The sequence below is a fragment of the Cherax quadricarinatus genome, chromosome 77, assembly GCF_038502225.1.
Source record: "Cherax quadricarinatus isolate ZL_2023a chromosome 77, ASM3850222v1, whole genome shotgun sequence".
Classification (NCBI taxonomy): Eukaryota; Metazoa; Arthropoda; class Malacostraca; order Decapoda; family Parastacidae; genus Cherax; species Cherax quadricarinatus.
Genome location: NC_091368.1, coordinates 5,078,722 through 5,102,529, shown reverse-complemented (window position 1 = coordinate 5,102,529; position 23,808 = coordinate 5,078,722). Strand labels below are relative to the sequence as shown.

Genomic DNA, 23,808 nt, shown 5'->3' with positions numbered 1-23,808 from the left:
TGAGTGGATCAGTCTGCCTAGTAGTGTGACTGAAGCTAAAACCTTGGGTAGTTTTAAATTTAGGTTTGAAAAATACATGAGTGAGAGGTGTTGTATTTGAGTGGGACTTATACGTGAGTTGGTAGGGTTGGGCAAGTGTTTTTGTTAAGTGAGTTTGGGTTTAAGAAGGACTTGCCTAGTATGGTCCAATAGGCTTGCTGCAGTGTTCCTCCATTCTTATGGTCTCATGTGTGGGCGTGAGAGTGTGTGTGTGAGATGTATATAATCTCTTTGCGAAAAGCTTGTTTCGCCCAAAATAATCAAAATCGACCAAAAACATGTATAAAACTCAGAACTAACAACATTACCCTAACTAATCTAACAACATAATACTAAGCAAACATGATTACATTAATTAACCAAGCCACTCCACTAACAAGAGCTAGCAAAGCAATATAAATTAAAATGTAACCATGTATACAGAGCTGACTGAAGTTTGGTATTTGCTGTATTGAGTCATTCAGAGATGACCAAGTCAAAGGTCACTGGTAACGAACTCACCCGTGTAAACTATCAGTGTATGATGACCTGACCTGACTTCTGACAGCAGCAGTGAGAGATCTTAGTTTAGGCAAGGTAGGCGGGGATATATTTATCAATATCTTATAATATACGGTGATTAATATGTATTATGTAAACACATACATACATACAGTACAAACACACACACACACACACACACACACACACACACATATATATATATATATATATATATATATATATATATATATATATATATATATATATATATATATATACATATATATATATATATATATATATATATATATATATATATATATATATATATATATATATGTGTGTGTGTGTGTGTGTGTGTGTGTGTGTGTGTGTGTGTGTGTGTGTTTGCATAGTACATATTAATCTACGTATATTATAAGATATTGATAAATATATCCCCGCACACACACACACACACACACACACACACACACACACACACACACACACACACACACACACACACACACACACACACACACACACACACACACACACACACATATATATATATATATATATATATATATATATATATATATATATATATATATATATATATATATGTATATAGTATATGATTATGTGTGAGTGAGGTGAAAGTGGTGAATGATGGAAGTATTTTCTTTTTGGGGATTTTCTTTCTTTTTGGGTCACCCTGCCTCGGTGGGAGACGGCCGACTTGTTGAAAAAAATATATATATATGTATATATATATATATATATATATATATATATATATATATATATATATATATATATATATATATATATATATATATGTCGTGCCGAATAGGCAGAACTTGCGATCTTGGCTTAAATAGCAACGTTCATCTTGCCATATAGGACAAGTGAAAATTTGTGTATGCAATAATTTCGCCAAAATCATTCTGAACCTAACGAAAAAAATATATTTCACTGTGTTTGTTTAGTATTAAATTATTGTAAACAAATTTAAAATATATTTTGTTGGGTTAGGCTAAAATAAATTGTTCTTGTTGTAATAAGGTTAGGTAAGTTTTCTAAGTTCCTTTCGGCGCAAAATTAAAAAATTTTTCCTTAACATTAATCAAAAAAATATATCTTTAAACTTTTAAGAGAAAATTTTAGAAAGGACTTAATTTTAAATGAGTTCTTGCTAATTGACCAGTTTTACGTATTCGGCACTACATATATATATATATATATATGTATATATATATATATATATATATATATATATATATATATATATATATATATATATATATATATATATATATATATATATATATATATATATGATGACACGGGGACAGGAAATGGGTCTCATCCTGAATCCATCCAAATCTGAAATCATTTCAGTCAGTCAACAAGTGATAAATGCAGTGAGATTCAAACTACCAGGAGCAGCAGTCATTGCCCCTACAAATAGTGTCTTGCTAGGAGCACCTCTGGGAAGCAATGCCATTGACACAATCCTCAGGAAGAAATTGGAAGAACTGAGGAGAATGGAACAACGAATAGGCAATCTTGACACCCACGATGCCTTGTACCTTCTCACAAAGTGCTTGAGTCTGCCCAGGTTGACATATTTCCTAAGATGTGCACCTTCATATGATAACCCTATACTGCACGAATATGACAGTATTCTGAGGCAGATTTTTACGAAAGTACTTAACCTTACTCTAGAAGACGGGAAGTGGAACCAAGCTACACTTCCAGTCAGACTAGGAGGCATTGGTGTCCGCAAGTCATCACAGATTGCGCTACCTGCTTTTCTGTCCTCGTGTATTGCATCCAGAGAGCTTGTAGCAGCGATTCTCCCTGAACATCTTAGGGACAAGATTGGAGTCCAGGACCAAAAGTTCATTGACGGAGCCATGCTCTGGGATAATCTAACGGGCTCTGAAACCAGACCTGCTCTTCCCCAACAACTACAAACAGTCGCACTGGGATGGCCCGATAGTGGAGAAAATAGCCTCAACAATGTTTCAGAGTGTATTAGGGAAGGACAGAGCCTGCCTCCTGGCAGTGAGAGCTCATCATGCAGGGGACTTTCTGTTGGCTGTTCCCAACTCCAGCCTTGGCACACGCCTCGACCCACAGACCATCCGCATTGGGGTTGCCCTTCGACTTACCGCCCCTATTCTTGCCGAATACAGGTATATTTGTGGCAGTGAAGCAGCAGACCGACTCGGGTACCATGGTCTTGTGTGCCGTAAATCCGAGGGAAAGATTGCAAGACATGAGGAGGTTAAAAACATTATCAAGAGGAGCCTCACAACAGCTGGATGCCCAGCAGTAAGGGAGCCACCCCAACTATGCAGATCTGATGGCAGCCAGAAGCGTCCAGATGGTATCACACTTCAAGCCTAGACAGATGGTAAGCAGGTGGTGTGGGACTACACATGTGCATCTACCTTGGCTGATACCTATCTCCAATACACCAGGGAGGAAGGAGGGGCAACTGCCAGCTTCAGGGAGTCCCAAAAGTCTAGAAAATATGGAGAACTTGTCCATCATTATATATTTGTTCCCATAGGCTAAGAGACCCTTGACTCATAGGGAAAGACTGCATCTAAATTCCTTAAGGAGCTGGGAAAAAGACTCATCAGGGTAACTAGGGATCCCAGGGCAGCTAGTTTTCTGTTCCAGCGACTCAGCGCTGCTGTTCAGAGGGGTAATGCCTGCTGTATTTTGGGCACGCGCCTAAGCTCTGAGGAGCTGGATGAGATTTTCGCCTTATAATCAGTGACAAACATGTACCAATATGTACTAGACATTTATCTTTCACATCTCATGTACTGTATATGCCATCTGTATATCAACAATGTACATATCTCCTAAACCTTTTTGTACCATATTATGTAATAATATATATATATATATATATATATATATATATATATATATATATATATATATATATATATATATATATATATATATATATATATATATATATATATATATGTATATATATATATATATATATATATATATATATATATATATATATATATATATATATATATATATATATATATGTACCATATTATGTAATAATATATATATATATATATATATATATATATATATATATATATATATATATATATATATATATATATATATATATATATATATATATATATATATATATATATATATGTGTGTGTGTGTGTGTGTGTGTGTGTACTCACCTAATTGTACTCACCTAATTGTGGTTGCAGGGGTCGATACTCAGCTCCTGGCCCCGCCTCTTCACTGACCGCTACCGGGTCCTCCCTCTCTTCTGCTCCATGAGCTTCATCATACCTCGTCTTAAAACTATGTATAGTTCCTGCCTCCACTACATCGCTTGCCAGACTATTCCACTTCCTAACAACTCTATGGCTAAAGAAATACTTCCTAACATCCCTTTGACTCATCTGTGTCTTCAGCTTCCAGTTGTGACCCCTTGTTTCTTTGTCCCATCTCTGGAACATCCTGTCTCTGTCCACCTTGTCTATTCCACACAGTATTTTGTATGTCGTCATCATGTCTTCCCTGACCCTCCTGTCCTGTGCCTGTGTCTGTGTGCGTAGTGACCGGGGTCAAGTCTCAGCTCCTGGCCCCGCCTCTAAACCCACAATATCCTGCAACGTTTGTTCATGGGCTGGTGTTGCCCTGTCGTACCTACTCTTGAAACTATGCATTGATTCTGCCTTTAGCTCATTCCATTTATTAACTACCCTAAGACCGAGGATAAGAGAGTATTTCCTAACATCTCTGGGGGTTATCTGCGTCTTTAACTTACATCTTTCATCCTTTCCCTCGGATCAAACCTGCTTATCCCCCATTACGGGCAAATTAAACAGCAAATATACATATGAATACATAAATTAGCATAACATAAAATTTATTGCACAAAATTATTTTAACCTGAAATTTTACATGATAAAAAAACAGGTCTTATTTAATTACGAAAGCAATTTATTGGTGTGTAAAGATTTACATATATAAACTAGAATATTCAAATGTATATTGTTAGAGTAATTCCTTATCCATTTATGCTTCCCTGAGCAAATTTATTCTCATATATATCGATAGTCTTGAGTTTATTAATATATATACATGTGTTTGAGTTCGGTGGCAAAGCTGCGATGGGATGAGATGAGGTCGTATTTTTAGGGGGGAGAGGTCGTGCTCTTGGGATAGGTCGTACTTTGGTGTGAGGTCGTACTTTGGAGAGAGGTGGTATTTTGGGGAGGTGAGGTCGTACTTTAGGGGTGAAGGTCTTATTTTGAGGAGAGGTCGTACTTTGTGGGAAAGATGTTGTGTTTGGGGAGAGATCGAACTTTGGGGAGAGGTCGTATTTTGAGCAGAGGTCGTACTTTGGGATAAGATCGTATTTTTTGAACAGAGGTCGTACGATGGGGATAGGCGTCGCACTGCACAGGAGGTCGTACCTCTGGAAACTAGATGGTACCTCAGAGGCCGTACTAGCCAGGACGAGTTCTACTCCGGAGAGAGAGTGGTCGTACCTCTGAACTAAACAGTAAAGTATAATTCTCTGAGCCCTTGCATTCTTCAGAAACTGATGAAACAGCCAGTGGAAGACGATGGACACGATAGAAACTGATGAAACAGTCAGTGGAAGACGATGGACACGATAGAAACTGATGAAACAGCCAGTGGAAGACGATGGACACGATAGAAACTGATGAAACAGTCAGTGGAAGACGATGGACACGATAGAAACTGATGAAACAGTCAGTGGAAGACGATGGACACGATAGAAACTGATGAAACAGTCAGTGGAAGACGATGGACACGATAGAAACTGATGAAACAGTCAGTGGAAGACGATGGACACGATAGAAACTGATGAAACAGTCAGTGGAAGACGATGGACACGATAGAAACTGATGAAACAGTCAGTGGAAGACGATGGACACGATAGAAACTGATGAAACAGTCAGTGGAAGACGATGGACACGATAGAAACTGATGAAACAGTCAGTGGAAGACGATGGACACGATAGAAACTGATGAAACAGTCAGTGGAAGACGATGGACACGATAGAAACTGATGAAACAGTCAGTGGAAGACGATGGACACGATAGAAACTGATGAAACAGTCAGTGGAAGACGATGGACACGATAGAAACTGATGAAACAGTCAGTGGAAGACGATGGACACGATAGAAACTGATGAAACAGTCAGTGGAAGACGATGGACACGATAGAAACTGATGAAACAGTCAGTGGAAGACGATAGATACGACAGAATCAAATCACATTTGGCCATGTGTTAACCTAAGCTGCTCCACAGCCACATCGGGAGGAAGACAACAGTAAAGCAGCCAGTGAAGACAGCCAAATGTCGGTCTGATGGGCGAAGTGTGAGCGGAACGAGTGTTAAACGATAGGTACTTGTACATGAATGTTTCCATAGGAGATTGTAACTATCATGACGGTAGTGTGTGTGTACTCACCTAACTGTTGTCGCAAGGGTCGATTCGTAGCTCCTGGCCCCGTGTGTGTGTGTTTTTTTATGTGATTGGAGTGATTATGGTAGGAAGGGAAGTTAGTGAATGACGGAGGGAGGGAGGGAATGACGAAATGAGAGAAGGAAGAGAGAGATAAGCGAAAGAAGGAAGGAAGGAGGGAGGGAATTGAGGAAGAAGTGGAGGAAGGTGGGAGAAGAAAAGAAACAGGTGAGACAACAGCTACAAATTACAATTAAATGGAAAACAGGGAGGATAAATAAAAAGAATGAGCAGGAGGAAGAGGAAACAAAGGGGTGTGTGAAGCATGCAGTATTAATAAAGAGAATAATGGTAACTTTGATGAATGGGAGAGAAGAAGCATGAAGAAACACCAACATTTATGTTAATGAAAAATTTATAATTTTGTACCAAAAGAACCTTAGAAAACTTACTTAACCTTATTATAACAAGCGCAATTTAATTTAGCCTAATCCAACTAAATATATTTTAGGTAAGTTTACAATTATTTAATAATAAACAGACACAATGAAATATATTTTTTTCGTTAAGCTCAGAATGACTTTTTGCAAAATTATTGCATATACAAATTATCGCTTTCCTTATTCGGCAAGAAGAGCTTTGCTATTTATATGACAACACATCATCATCTATTCCACAAATTAAAACATTTCCGTCTGGCTTTCGTTTCACAGGTGAACCAAAGAATTAATGGCCCTCGTGTGGTCGATTACCTCAACACTTAACCAGGGAACACGTGTCTTCCTTTACTGTACTTGTCAACAGAAATCTCCGGATGCTTTGTACAGTCAAAATTGTTGAACCCTTTGCCTCATTATCTTGCTGCACGTGTGGTTTATCTTGCAACAAAAATAGATCATTCATGCCCTCATTTAGTTAATGGCCTTGCAAAATCTGTCAAAAAAATTCACTTGCCATTATGTTTCTGCCATGTATATATATATACATGGCAGAAACATAATGGCAAGTGCGAGATGTGAGTGCGTATGTGTATGTTACACCTGTGGCTGCCAGTTCAGCTGGTCTTTGTTAACAATGTTTGACCAGCTGCGACAAATTGCTTTCGCAGGTGCCTGAAATGATTCAGTGGATCAGGCTGGTGAGCCGTTTTTTCCTACCGTTGTTTGTAACCGTAACAGAGAGAACTGTTGGTGAGTGATGCTGAGTGGGACAGGAGAGGCGATCTGCCTGCTTTGAACCTCTCCCGTGGTTATTTTGATCTCTGACTGTGACTTTATCTTTCCCTTGTCTCTGTCTGGCTTCTACGTGTTCTCTCTGTCCTCGTCTCTGTCTGTTATTGGAGCTGTATGTCTTTGTGTCTGTCTGTTTTTGGGTCTGTCTGTCCTCTGTCTGTCTGTTATTGGGTTTTTCTATCCTCGTCTCTCTCTGTCTGTTATTGGGTCTGTCTGTCATTGTCTCTATCTGTCTCTGATTGTATCTGTCTGTCTGTATCTCTGATTGTATCTGTCTGTCTGTATCTCTGTCCCTGTGTCTACTTGCCTGTTATCAAGTCTGTGGCTCACAAAACCTTACATTAACACGAGTGTAAATGCCTCAGACAAATCGTAGGGTTCTACCCACTGTTCCAGATAGTCTTAACCAGACTCCCCCACTGGTTTACTACCTTTGAATGGCTCTGGAGGGACCAGAGCCAGAGTTCATCACTGATGTGAAGGAAAAGCTCCATCACAGTGGTAATCGATATCACCCTCTCTAGTGTACAGTAACACTGTAAGTTTGATAGAGTTAAACCTCCGTGGTCCAGTGGTCAGAGTGGAGACATCAAAATTTTAGAACCAGTTCTTCAAGGTTCAGAATTCTGACGGTTTCCCGAATTGTCTCTATAATTATGTCCTTTGTTCTGTATTATTCTCTGTTTTTGTATGTTAAAGAATCTGTATGTTTCCATGTTGTTCTGTGTGTCTAGGTGCGAGTGTCTGTTACTGTCTGTGTCTGTCTGTTGATTTCCTCTGATACATTGCCTTGGTTGTTAGTATATCTCTGCGTGTCTGCTCTCAATATCTGGCTGTTAGTCTCTCTCTCTCTCTCTCTCTCTCTCTCTCTCTCTCTCTCTCTCTCTCTCTCTCTCTCTCTCTCTCTCTCTCTCTCTCTCTCTCTCTCTCTCTATCTATCTCTCTCTCTCTGCCTGTCAGTTTTCACGTCACTAACATCACTTCGAGCGTCACACAACACGACACACGCAGAGTTACTCAGTTAAATTTAAGTTATTAACGTCCATCCCGTCCTTTGACGTCCACATCTGCCTGTCTCACTGACAGAGGCGTCGTGTTGGGATAGTCCTCTCTCCTCACTGAGTTATTTCACCCGCAAAATTATTTGACATCATTTCGATATTTCTTCTTCTTCCTCCTTTGCTTATATAAGCATTATTATTATTATTATTATTATTATTATTATTATTATTATTATTATTATTATTATTATTATTATTATTATTATTATTATTATTATTATCTTCTTCTTCTTCTTCTTCTTCTTCTTCTTCTTCTTCTTCTTCTTCTTCTTCTTCTTCTTCTTCTTCTTCTTCTTCTTCTTCTTCTTCTTCTTCGTCTTCTTCTTCTTCTTCTTCAGGTATTTCGCTACAGGTGCGGACGTTCAGGTAGCAGGTGTACTAACACCCATAAACTGTAGGAAGGATCATATTCCTACGTAGGTAACACTTGGATTACTTTATTGGCAAGTGTACGTAGGTGTACTTATTTTAGTACACCTAAGTACATATATATATATATATATATATATATATATATATATATATATATATATATATATATATATATATATATATATATATATATATATATGTATGTACTAGGGCTCTCTTTCTAAGATGCGACACAGAAGAGGGTGACTAGTTTATGTTAGGAGAGGAGTGACTGCAGATGTTAGAAGATTTGCCCAATCATCCTACCCCCTCCCGGAAATGACCCCGGGATCTTTGGGTTATGAGCCGAACGCTTTACCACTGAATTGCTATGTACCTCACTCTTACTTGGACCTTCCTAACATGGATCAGTAGGCTTGCTGCAGTGCTCCTTCTTATGCTCTTCTTATCCCCAGCCACTCTCTTTACCTGATCATCGCTCGACAACAAATAACCTCAATTATGAACTTAACGTTGATGTACGGAGAGTCGTGAAAGCGTCAACGCTTCTCCCTCTCATTAAATTTAGTGAGGTTTATACTGGTGATGGAAGGCAATTGCTCAGGTTATAAAATCCTCATTCTTTTATTTACTTTAGCAGCTATCTGAAGGAGAATTTCCCTACGGCTGGGTTTTTGTGGGAAGGTGGGTGGGAGCAGGTAGATGATGGAGAGGGCTAAGTCAGTGGTTCCCAAACTGGGGGTAAATTATCCCCTGGGGGTAATTTAACCATTTTTGGGGGGTAATGGAGGGGTGACAGAAAAAAAGTTATGAATTCTGAAAATCAAGAAAACAATGCGGTACCCGGTATGAGGATTATTGTTAACTTTGTCTTAGTATATAAAGTTGTAAAGTAAACCTATTATAAGTAAGTAATAAAGTTAAACCAAATAACAATAAACATCAAAAACTAATATACAGTATTAGAAAAGAAGAAATATATAGCTAAGTGTGTGGAAACCCAAAAGTATTTTGACAAGTATGCTTCAGGACAAAAGTCACTCAGTAGCCCAGATCGACCTGTCCAGTACGCGTCACACTTCTTGAGGCTGCCTCTATTTCACACTGTCAGTTTATCTGTGAGCATCAGCCGAGGTAGACATAAGCTGGTATGTATGTGTACTGCCCTGTGCAGTATATAGTTAGTATTTACCCACTGTCACTGTGAATTTGTAGCTATTATTAATTTTATATATAATGTATGTGTGGTTCTTACGTTTTCATTGGTTTTGCTAGGATTAGCAGAGTATGCGAGGCTGTATACGTTCACGTTTAGCCATATATATCAATAATAACAACATTTTGTGAAAGGGGTAACATGCTTTATGTGGCATGTTAAATTGGGTAACAAGCTGAAAAAGTTTGGGAACCACTGGGCTAAGTGGAAGGGTTGTTTTCAAGAGGAGAGGATGGGTGAGGGAAGATGAGAGAGAGAGAAAAAAGACTTGTATATAAAATCATGATTTGTTATAATAAACTGGGAATAAATTTTTTTTATTTAGCTCTTGCAACACGAGAGTAAAAAAAAAATATAACTCTAGTCTATAAAAATGTATTTAATGTCGCTAGGTAGTAATGTTCAATTTAATAATATTACGACTCCAGAGAAAAGACGCCATAAATATATTGTACATATTACATTTCATATAATTTTATATTGCTGATGTTATTAACAACTAAAATGAAAATTTTCATGTTTATATTATTATTTCATTTCTTATATTAGCTTATGTAGGTAAGTAGGATGTAACAACTACACCTCTCATTGTGAACATTGTTGGGGAGTTCTGGTGAGCTGCCATCACTCTGCAAACTACCTGCCCGCTTGTTTTGTGGTTCATGCCAGGCTCAAGCTGGTATCAAACCTGACGATGGATCTGCAGGCCCTCCCTCGCTCTCTCTCTCTCTCTCTCTCTCTCTCTCTCTCTCTCTCTCGCTGCTCCTGGTGGTGTTAACACTTCCATCTCTGCTCTGTCTGGGAGAACGTGGTTCTCTTCACTTTGTATTATTTAGACTATTTTTGAGAGTACATTCTCTTTGGTGAGTATGGACATACACTTGTAACTCTGTTCACAGAGCATTGCTTAGATTTAGTGATATTTGATGTTTTCAGAGGTTGTTTGTTGGGAGACACTCTGTTATCTTTGGTCCTGAGTTCTACTTTTGACCTAAAATGTTCTGGCATCTTCGCACTGTCATAGTCGGGAAATTGAAATTGCTGAACTCTCTTTTAGTGATAATGAAGTTTAGCCTATTCAGGGAGGATTTGCTGATGGTCCCCCCAGTTAGGGTCATTTTAGTTTCCTTGGTCCTTGCCTGACGCTGTGCTGTTATCTGCTGCTTCGAACATTACTGCTGTTTAGCGAATGCGTCGTCACATTGTTCAAGCAAGCTGTTTGATTACCTTGATGGTAGAGAAGTCATCTTACCTAGGGACTTATTGCTGTCAGTCACATTCTAAGTCGAGTCTTACAAAGTATTACCGAGTGTTACTGAGTATTACCGAGCACACACACTTACAAATATTACTCTTGTACAAATGATTACATCTCATAGCAGCGTACCAGATGGTACATATTTAGAATATTATAGAATTTTCGCTCACCATTAGGCAGACTAAAACAACATGGGTTCGATCTCACGGCTAGTCGCAGTGTTGTTATTGATTAAATATCACTCATTTATATATATATATATATATATATATATATATATATATATATATATATATATATATATATATATATATATATATATATATATGTCGTGCCGAATATGTAAAACTGCTCAATTAGCAAGAACTCATTTAAAATTAAGTCCTTTCTAAAATTTTCTATTATACTTTTAAAGATATATTTTTTTCATTAATGTTAATGTAAAAAAAATTAATTTTGCACCAAAAGAATCTTAGAAAACGTATCTAACCTTATTATAACAAGAACAATTTATTTTAGCCTAACCCAACTAAATATATTTTAGATTTGTTTACAATAATTTAATACTAAACAAACACAGTGAAATATATTTTTTTCGTTAGGTTCAGAATGATTTTGGCGAAATTATTGCATACACAAATTTTCGCTTGTCCTATATGGCAAGATAAGCGTTGCTATTTAAGCCAAGATCGCAAGTTCTGCCTATTCGGCACGACATATATATTTATATTTATATATATACATATATATATATATATATGTATATATATATATGTACATATATACATATATATATATATATATATATATATATATATATATATCGTAGGGGTTCTTAAATGGAGATATTGAGGGTTGAAGGTAGACACACTTGTTGGATGGTAACGATATATTGTCAGACTGTGATGATGGGAAATGGAGCCCAGCCTTGCCTTGTTCTAGCCTGGATGTCTAACGCCGACTGAGGCCGAGGCAGAGGTACGAACGTACACATGCGCATCCCCTGACGTCACACAAAGTCACAAGCCTAAAAGGGATCTCCTATCTAAAGCACATGGATGATACTCATATGCTATACAACACAGGGATCAGCAACTATGCTGAGAGCTCGGTCATGTTACGTATGTCGTCTCGACATACACTACTATCTATAGGCTGAACAGGCAGGTGGTTCTGGGCTGATTCTATACAATAAAAAATTCATATATAACTTAGAATTAATGGATTGTATCATAATGGATGTTAACAAAATGAATTTTATGTAATGGGTGTTAACGTAATCACTTTTAACGTAATGCATTACAAACTATAAGAACAAATCATTGTACAATATGGATGGAATTGATCGATCGATCTGTATTCTTGCACTCTACGGATTCTGAGGAAGAATAAATATATATATACAAGGTGAAATTAACAGCAAAGGCATCTGGTGCGCACTCAGATCATTACTGTCAAATTCTCAGAATACGGAGGGAACGTGAATACGAAAAAAAAAAATTCTGAAAAAACTAATCAGTTAATAACAAACAGTTGACAATTTACTTCATCTCAGACATCTAGTTATACAGACTATGTATATTTAAACCCAATTCTGCGAGGGTGAGGTTTACATATGCAGAATGGTTATCATCTCTGGGAGGATCGAATTCCTCTGCAATGGCTAACACATGCCTTGACTGAGGGAGACTTGAACGAGTATCTACAGAAGATACTTGTGGGTTTCTCATTACTTGTCGAGTATGCAAGGAGTAACGACATTCAGGTTGATTATCTAACTGAGTATCTGAGGTAGAGGGTACAGAGTCAAGAGGATTTTCAGCATCTGTCACATTAGTCTGGGTAGCAATATCATCAACATCGCATACTAATTTCATATGATCTAAATGTGATTCTTTGTACTTACCAGTACTAATTTCTCTAACCTTATACTTATTGCCAGAGATATGTTCTACAACTCGATAAGATCCGACAAACTTTTGATCGAGCTTAGGCATTGCGGATGTTTTGTTGAAATTTGTCAGCATTACTCTCGAACCTACTTTGACTTTTGATGGATTAGCACGGCTATTAGTTACTCTAGTAAATTCTGCTGTTGATTTATGAAGTGTTTCACGGATTCTTCTAAAAACACTTTGAGCCATGCTGGTACGAGTTGCTATGAAATCATCAGAGTTGTAATTAGGTTTCGGAGTGGAATATAACAACTCATAGGGTAAACGCTTGTCTACACCATACAATGCATAATGTGGAGTATCACCTATGGAAGCATTGTAAGCAGAATTTATGGCACATTGAAAATCTGGTATGACTTCATCCCAAGTTTCACTGTTGGGGTTGATAGTGGCTCTCAGGACATCAAGTACTTTCTTATTGGTTCGTTCGGCTAACCCATTGCTGGCAGGATGATGAGGAACAATGGTGGATTTAGAGATCTTGTATAAAGTACACAAATTTTCAAGAATCTCATTACAGAATTCACCTCCATTATCTGTTACTAGTGACTTAGGGGTGGTATGCCTGCAGATAATGCGTTCTTTAAACGCTTTAGCTACTGTCTCTGCAGTATTATCTGCAATAGGAACTAACTCACAATATCTGGTGAAATGGTCTACCATAACACAGATGTTTGTTGCCTTGGAGGGAACATTTAAAATTGGTTAACAAGTCAAGGGCAACTCTTTCCCACAGTTCGCTAGTGGTTGGGTACACTTGGATTGGATTAGGACCATTGACATTCCCTTTATGTTGCATACAGACACTACATTTCTTAACATACTCGGAAATGTCAGTTGCCATACGTGGCCAAAAGTATTTCATTCTGGCTTGTTTCACAAAACGATCCATACCAGGATGTGCAACACCTGGTGCATCGTGAACTAGCTGTAGAGCTACGTTCACTAGTGACTGTGGAATTACTAACTGGTAAACTCTTCTACTTGGAGTACCCAACTCGGCTGTTCGATACAGTAATTCCTAGCTCATTACAAAGTCACTAATGGGTGCTGGTGGCTTCACAGTAAGAATAAGATCTTCCTGGAGCAGGAATCGAATCACCAGAACACAAGGGATCGGTTCTTTCTTACTGGAGGAATGAACAAACTCGGTGGAGTGGATGACTCTCCCCGGTTGAAAAAATTAACGCTATAACACGCAATATGAGCAAGGGAGAACGAATCTACTATCTCAAACTACAAGCACAGGAGAAAATAAATGAACACAGTCAACAATGCTGATATTCAATCTGAGTCGCACACAATGACACGAGGTATCAGCTATAAAGAAACTTCACTTACAAACGTTAGCAACACGTGAAAGTTACTCGAGAAATAACTTCTTACAATGCACTGATTACTGTCAACTAGGATGGGATCACCATCTGGGACATTAGGAACAACAACAGACACTCTAGTGAGAGCACAAGCTGTAACAGAGACGTCTTTCTGCAGACAGCATGTCACATCAACAAGAAATGGCATTACTAGTTTCAAGTAATCGTTTTCTGACAAGGCATCCCCTGTGGAGAAACTACTACTCGAACTAGCAGTCATTGCAGGGATAGGCTGTGCACTCAAGGCAGTCTGAGTGTCCCCGGACAATCGAGGCAATGGAACACTATCCTGCAAGTCTGAAGGTGTAGATGGAACACAGATGGGAGTGACAGAGTTACTAGTGCCTGACCGCTCGGCTACGTTAATAAGTAATTCACGGATCTATAGGAACCTAATCTGAACTTCACATTTCGCAGCACTTTAACAAATCTCAGATACAAGCTGTGAGAACAAACACATTGCTCAAGGGCTAGGTATTGTCTTTCAGTCAGTAAGGGAATATTGGTACTGTGGACTGATTCATATTGACTTTGACTGGCATGATACACAAAGTGAACATTCAAAAGTGACTGGGACATCTTCTCAGTGAACTTACTGAAGGACATAAAGGCAAGAAAAAATGGAGAGAATGACACAATAAGCTTAAACAGGAAGAAAATGCTTAACTATTCTGCATAAGTAATTAAAAATTGACAGGTCACTAAGAAACTCACAAAGAAACTCACACAAGAAAAATACGCAACTGAATGAACAACACTTTGAAAATCAAGAGAACTTATACTTTACTCAAATCTGATTTGCTCAACTTTACTTTAAATTGAATGAATGGCACAGTGAGCTGTCTTTACTTTCAATGCAATAGGGAAATACACAATAAAATGATAAAATGGACTCAATAAAGCTTGTGCAAAATAAAACAAACTGGGACACAATTCACTGAAATAAAATAAAATGGCACAGAAAGAACAAAATATTATGCACAGAACAGAGCATATGAAACTACACTGATATAAACTGTAGCAATATTGCAAATAACAATTGCTAATCAAAAAGTATTGCAAAACACTGCATAGAATCTCTGCAAGAAAAATTTTAAGACACAATATTTGCACAAGAATTACTGCAAAATGAGTCAATGTGCAATAATAAAAATTATTACACACACAAGAAAAGAAATATATCAAGGAATGAACTGATTGAACACTTTAACTCTTAACTGCAACTTAAACAACACTTAACAAGCAAAAGAACAATTTACTCTAAAAGAAGAACTTAAAAATTGCACTAAGAGTGAATTTGTTCAATGAAACATGAAAAATAATAGGTGCTAAAACACAGAACAAAAAAGCTTGAACACTTACAGTGATGCAGAACACAACACATCAACATAAACACAATATTAGAATTTTCTTGCAATGAAACTTGATGTGTGAAAAATTTTGATAATAATTTCTTGCTTGCACAAAATAATGGCACTATTGTCTGTGGAAATAAGACAAATTAGACACTGGCTAAATGAAAGAATATGAACACAAAAAAAAATTGTTCAACACACAGGGAACAAAACAAGAATACACAAATACTGGGATGAAAAATATATATATAACTGAGACAACACTGAGTTGTGATGCAGGACACAATTAAATAAATTACTGAATTACTCCACTGAATCACTGAGAACACTAGGTGATTCTGAAGTGTAAACACAAGTTCTATACTGCTCATATGTTGCACACACAACAAAGAAAAACACTAGGTACTTACTTCAAGTGTATAAAAAGACACACAACACAACAGACATAAGATAATGCATGGAAATTAACACTGAATTAAGGAGATAAAAAGATTATTGCAAACAAACACTGAGTCTGATCGAGAGTCACTGAATGTCACTAAGAAAATCACTGGAACACAAAAGAAATGTCTCAACACTCGCAAATGTCTCTATGAAAAATATTATCGCTGTAATGACTTGGTGTAGAATGAGGTTGATGGTGGAAGGTTGGAGGATTGTTTATGTCGTCTTGCTGCTGTCCTCTGCACATGTGATCGTAGAATTGTGCTTACATCGACGATAGACTTCACACAGGAGGCTTTCAACGGTGGCGCCACTGTCGAAGACACACTCTAGCTCTTGACCCCCTATGTGGTCCTTAAAATATGGTGCTACAACCCTTAGTAGTGCGCCAAAACACTGGTAGAGGTTGGCTGAGTACCACAACACAGTGAGAGTGGTTGGGTTTGTGGGTAAACAGGGCTAAGACCGGGCAATGGTGAGACACACGTGGTGAGTGGGTGTTGGGCCTATGGGTTGAACGGCGTAAGCCTCACTGAGGACAACCACACTGCCGCGAAGATATTCTAAGCTGGCTAGCTTAAAATACACCCACGAAATACCACAACACCACAGAGATGAAAAAGAGCACTCAGGATGGCTTGGAGCTTGAATCACAAGCGATGAAGACTACTCACATGGCTTGCTTGAGTACTGGGGTAAGACACCTGGGTTAGTTGCTTGCTGGCTTATCTTAACCCTTCACACAGAATAGCTTGATAACTTCACACGATGAGCACAGCAGGGGTGGAAGCTGGCTTGGCAGGCAAAGGAACTGGATGGAGTAGACTAGGTTGGACTGGACTCCATTGTTCTGACTCCCCCACCACAGACTGGAAGCTGGCTTATTTTGCAAACTCGGGTCAACCCCTCGGGAGTGATGCAAATAAGCAGATAAACACTAATACAAAGAGACTGACCAGTGAATGGTGTAGAAGCTGGTAGGAGCTTGGGCGGGAGAACTGGCTGAGATAGCTGGCTGGCGTTAACCTTCTCGGTAGGCCTACTCACGAGATGGCAGGCTCGGTCGAAATTTATCTCCAGAAATCGCTGTAATCGTCAGAATTACAGGCCCTCCGTTGCCACCATTTATCGTAGGGGTTCTTAAATGGAGATATCGAGGGTTGAAGGTAGACACACTTGTTGGATGGTAACGATATATTGTCAGACTGTGATGATGGGAAATGGAGCCCAGCCTTGCCTTGTTCTAGCCTGGATGTCTAATGCCGACTGAGGCCGAGGCAGAGGTACGAACGTACACATGCGCATCCCATGACGTCACACAAAGTCACAAGCCTAAAAGGGATCTCCTATCTAAAGCACATGGATGATACTGATATGCTATACAACACAGGGATCAGCAACTATGCTGACATATATATATATATATATATATATATATATATATATATATATATATATATATATATATATATATATATATATATATATATATATATATATATATATGTCGTGCCGAATATGTAAAACTGGTCAATTAGCAAGAACTCATTTAAAATTAAGTCCTTTCTAAAATTTTCTCTTATGCGTTTAAAGATATATATTTTTCATTTACGTTGACGTAATTTTTTTTAATTTTGCACCAAAAGAATCTTACAAAACTTACCTAACCTTATTATAACAAGAACAATTTATTTTAGCCTAACCCAACTATATATATTTTAGATTTGTTTACAATAATTTAATACTAAACAAACACAGTGAAATATGTTTTTTTCGTTAGGTTCAGAATGATTTTGGCGAAATTATTGCATACACAAATTTTCACTTGTCCTATATGGCAAGATGAGCGTTGCTATTTAAGCCAAGATCGCAAGTTCTGCCTATTCGGCACGACATATATATATAAATATATATATATATATATATATATATATATATATATATATATATATATATATATATATATATATATATATATATATATGTCGTGCCGAATATGTAAAACTGGTCAATTAGCAAGAACTCATTTAAAATTAAGTTCTTTCTGAAATTTTCTCTTATACGTTTAAAGATATACATTTTCCATTAATGTTAATGTAAAAATTTTTAATTTTGCACCAAAAGAATCTTAGAAAACTTACCTAACCTTATTATAACAAGATCAATTTATTTTAGCCTAACCCAACTAAATATATTTTAAATACGTTTACATTAATTTAGTACTAAACAAACACAATCAAATATATTTTTTTCGTTAGTTTCAAAATGATTTTGGAGAAATTATTGCATACACAAATTTTTACTTGTCCTATATGGCAATATGAGCGTTGCTTTTTAAGCCAAGATCGCAAGTTCTGCCTATTCGGCACGACATATATATATATATATATATATATATATATAATGAACTAAAATTAGGCAGTAACAAACTGCAGTAGTTTGATAGCAACCACCCAGGGAGGATCTACAATCCTGCCAAACGCATGTGAAACACAAATCGGGGGAAAACAGACGATGTGTTATATGACACAGATGACCTGCAGCCTTAATGACCCTCGTGTAGCTGATCAACTTTAAAGTGAATTAAGCAATGGGAAGCAAAAGATCAAGAGTGCAATAAGTAAGTAAGTTTATTCAGGTATACACAAATACAGTTACATAGAATTATCATACATAGCAGCATATGTGTAGAGAACCTGGGATAACCCAAAAAAGTCAGACAGAGTGACTTATTTCCATTGTGGTCCTTTTACCTTATTATAATATAAAGGTTATAATATTTTCTTATTATTCTATAATGAAGATAACATCTATTATCATACTAAAAAGACTATCTACTATACGAGGGTCATTAAGACTATCTACAATACGAGGGTCATTAATAGGAATAAGGTAAAATTTACACGTATGTTAGCTAAAAAATAGAAAATCATTCCCCTCCCTTTCTGTAGCTACATTCATCAGACACCTTTTGGCACTCTTCTTGAACTGGTTCATGCTATGACTGGCTTTGGCATGTGTGGGTAGTCTATTCCATTCCTTTATTGCTGTACAATGAAAGGTGTTTGAAGCCTGGCCACTGAATGTGGCTACTACAAAGTTGTGTTCTCTCCCCCTAGTACTATGATTGCTTTGGTTCCCAACCTTGACAAACTTGGCAACAAGATATTCTGGACACTGTTTGTGAGCAATCTTATAAACATGATTTAGCTTCAGTTGTTTTACTCTGTCTTCAACATTCAGTATATCCAACTGCTGTAATTCATCTTGGCCTACATGTTCTCTTGGCACCAGCCCCAGGATGAATCATACGATTTTGTTCTGGGTGATTTGCAGTCTATCTTTCAGTTTTTTTGTCAAGGCAGAGTACCATGAAGAGCAAGCGTAATCCATATGGCATTGTATAAGGGCTAGACATAGGGTCCTGCGAGCCTCAGTAGGTAGACACTGTGCTTGTCTATACAGGAACTTCAGTCTGGCATTCGCTTTCTTTACTACACTGTTCCCTATCAATTCTCCTGACATGCATGGGTCAAATGGGATTCCCAGATATTTTACTGATGAAACCAAAGTGATGGGCTCCCCATTACACTGGACATTAAAATTATTTACCCTTCTCAGTTTATGTTTCGTGCCAAAGGGAATGGCTTCAGTTTTCCCGAGGTGTAATGATAGTTTGTTGTCTACTAACCATTTGTGCAGGACTCCAGTTCCAGAGTTAAAACATTAGCTATATCTTGTGGGTCTTTACCTGACACTAACAGGGCACTGTCATCTGCATACAGTAGGAGTTTGCACTTGACACTGATGGGCATGTCATTGACATAACATAAGAATAATAAGGGACCCAGAATACTACCTTGGGGAACTCCACATGTTATCGGCAGGGGTTCTGATTCCGTTTTGTTGATTTTCACAATTTGTCTCCTGTTGCTAAGGTAGGACTTAAACCAGTCTACAGAACCTATACCGATAGCTTGAAGTTTCTTACATAATATATTGTGGTTGACAGTATCGAAGGCCATTTGCAGGTCTAAGGTTACCATACCTATGAGGTTCCCCTTTGACATTTCAGTTCTCAGGTAATCCATCAGATTAATTAGGGAGGTGTCGGTTGAGTAAGATCTTCTAAAGCCCGATTGATAGCTATGGAGAATGTTGTTGTCATTAAAGCACTTAACTACTTGAGAGTACACCGCCCTCTCTAGAATTTTGGATATTATACTGAGTATACTAACAGGTCAATAGTTGCTTACATCAGACCTACTATTTTTCTTGAAGATAGGAGTAACTCTGGCCAACTTGAACCCCTCCGGTACGATATTAGTGGTGATTGATAGATTTATTATGTGAGCAATAGGGATTGACAGTTCAGAAGCACCATCTTTTAGGAACTTAGACGGGATGTTATCCTGGCCTGTGCTCTTAGTTGGGTTTAACCTACTTAGTTCTTTTTGAATAAAGTCATGAGATACACTTACTAGTTGACAACTGTTTGGGGTTATCCTTTTATTGGTACAGTATGTTTTAAACTTATCAGAGTCTGTGTTAAAGGTATTTGATGCAGCTGGTTGTTTACTTACTAGTGTTGATGCAACAGATGTGTAGTAGGAATTAAAGCAATTTGCCACCTTAGATGTTTCGTGGCATACCTCATTATCGATAGTGAGTACTATGTTAGACCTATCTACTGGCTTATGGCTATACTCCAACTGTTTTAGTTGTTGCCAGAGCTTTCTGGGGTTATGCTTATACTCTTCAATTTTTGAGCAACAGTGCTTTGCCTTTGCTCCTTTTATAAGTCTCTGTACTCTGTTCCTCACCCTTTGGAATTCATTTAGTGCTGCAATATCCTGTCTGTTTGCTTTAAATCTTTTTAGCAGCTGGTCTCTGAATTTCATATTATCTAATATCTCAGTATTCATCCAGGGTTCAGTTCTTCGTTTAATCCTAACCTCTTTAACTGGGTCAGTATTATCAAGGATGGTAGTGAACATTGTTTTGAATTTTTCCCAGGCATCGTTTACGTCCGTGCAACTTGTTATCTCTGTCCAGTCACAATTGTGTAGCCTATTTACCAGTGTTTCTTTACTGTAGTTTCTAGTTGACCTCATTTTTATTGTCCTGTGTAGCAACGAGCAACATCAACAAGAAAAATATCATATAACAAAGTCAACCGAGAGAACGGCACACCAAAGGTATATTTCTGCTCGTGTAATCATTCCACGTAAGGAATCACTCGGATGACGGATCAGTTCCTCGCGACACGTGTCTCATCGCTCCTACGTAGGATGGTATTGTGTTTCAGTGTACACAAACACTCATCCTCCTCTTCATAATTTTCCCTCGTTTCACTAATAAATGTTTATAAGTAAGAAGAGTCACTGTTTTCAGGGCGTTTAGTTTTTGCAATGTTTTGTTCAATATTGCGTCTCAAGTCCAATGATATATAGTAGAAATAACTAGAGTGTAATGAACACTTGTCAGTGTTCAGTAATAACCCACATGGAGACAGAAACTCAGAAGATTAATTTATCTGTATATTACGACCCCCTTCTGGGATCCTCTTCAGGAGATGAGGATCCCAGAGAGTCATTGACTCTATATAGGAGCAGTTTGAGTGGGAGGTGGCTGTCACCTGGATATGGGAGGTGGCTGTCACCTGGATATGGGAGGTGGCTGTCACCTGGATATGGGAGGTGGCTGTCACCTGGATATGGGAGGTGGCTGTCACCTGGATATGGGAGGTGGCTGTCACCTGGATATGGGAGGTGGATGTCACCTGGATATGGGAGGTGACTGTCATCTGGATATGAGAGGTGTCTGTCACCTGGATATTGGAGGTGGCTGTCACCTGAATATGGGAGGTGGATGTCACCTGGATATGGGAGGTGACTGTCATCTGGATATGAGAGGTGTCTGTCACCTGGATATGGGAGGTGGCTGTCACCTGGATATGGGAGGTGGCTGTCACCTGGATATGGGAGGTGGCTGTCACCTGGATATAGAAGGTGAGGTCATTTGAAAAGATTGATTGTCTGATTACATCGACTTAAGGTTGAGGGACTGATTACTTCAAACTCCTGTTCTTCACCATTCTCCTTCGTAAGGACTGATGAAGCCAATGTGTGGCGAAACGTTTCCTCAATAAAGATAGATCAGCGAGAAATAATTTTGTAAATATGTGATAGCAATGTTTGCATACTTAATCTGTGAGGGAGATTGTCTGTCTGTGGCTGCCTCTGTATAGCTACAGAAGAGATTTTATTGATTTAAAAAAGACAGGTAAGCAGACGCTAGGGCATATTAGAGAACGTTTCGCCCGAAACGTTTTGTAATAAATATGTCCTGGTGTTTGCTGACCTGTCTTCTTTAAACCAATATGTCGGTATTTATACACAAATAACTCGCACATAGAGAAACGTTACGACGGTGTTTCGTTCCGACTTGGACCATTATGTAAATGATTCAAGTCGGACCGAAACGTCGTCGTGAACTTTCTCTCTCCTATCTGCGGGTTATACATGTATCGATCCAGTCACGGTATTGTGCCATTTTGTTCTCTGTCGGTATCTATTACCAAGATTATACCAGACTTTTCTTGTACCGTCCCGTCAACAGTGACTCGTGGCACACTTTCTGAACCTTCCATCCCCTCAAGAGGCTCTTGATCTAGGGAATTGAATCTGTGCTGCAGTTCCCTGAATTAAGCCTAAATACCTTCCATCCCCCCACATGTGCTGTATAATCCTACGGGTTTAACGCTCCCCATGATTATAATAATAATTAAATCTGAAACTTCCATTGTAAACACATGATAAACAACGTAAATAAAAGTCTGATGTAAACACGAGTTAAAAACCACAAACGACTCGATTTTTTGGTTTTTGAGAAAAGATCTGTAAATTAAAATCTTAATTAGAACAGATCTGGGCGATGGTAGGAAATAAAAAGCGTTTATTCCGGACCTTCAGGACTCACACAGGGGAAAAAAAACTTTCTTAATTATACTGTTTGTGATGAATTAAAGTTTATTCGGTTTTGCTGCTTTTTTAATGAAATTGTTGAGGAATAAACGTTTTTTTTTTTTTTTTGTGTACTCACCTAGTTCTCACCTAGTTGAGGTTGCAGGGGCCGAGTCCAAGCTCCTGGCCCCGCCTCTTCACTGGTCGCTACTAGGTCACTCTCCCTGAGCCATGAGCTTTATCATACCTCTGCTTAAAGCTATGTATGGATCCTGCCTCCACTACATCGCTTCCCAAACTATTCCACTTCCTGACTACTCTGTGGCTGAAGAAATACTTCCTAACATCCCTGTGATTCATCTGTGTCTTCAGCTTCCAACTGTGTCCAGTCTCTGGAACATCCTGTCTTTGTCCACCTTGTCAATTCCTCTCAGTATTTTGTATGTCGTTATCATGTCCCCACTATCTCTCCTGTCCTCCAGTGTCGTCAGGTTGATTTCCCTTAACCTCTCCTCGTAGGACATACCTCTTAGCTCTGGGACTAGTCTTGTTG

General features: G+C 38.1%; 1 protein-coding gene across 2 annotated transcripts in view; it reads left to right on the top strand.

The window, feature by feature from the left end:
* LOC128701932 (RYamide receptor-like) overlaps window positions 1–23,808 on the top strand; it is a 176,585-nt gene that overhangs the window by 33,385 nt on the left and 119,392 nt on the right. The window lies entirely within an intron of this gene.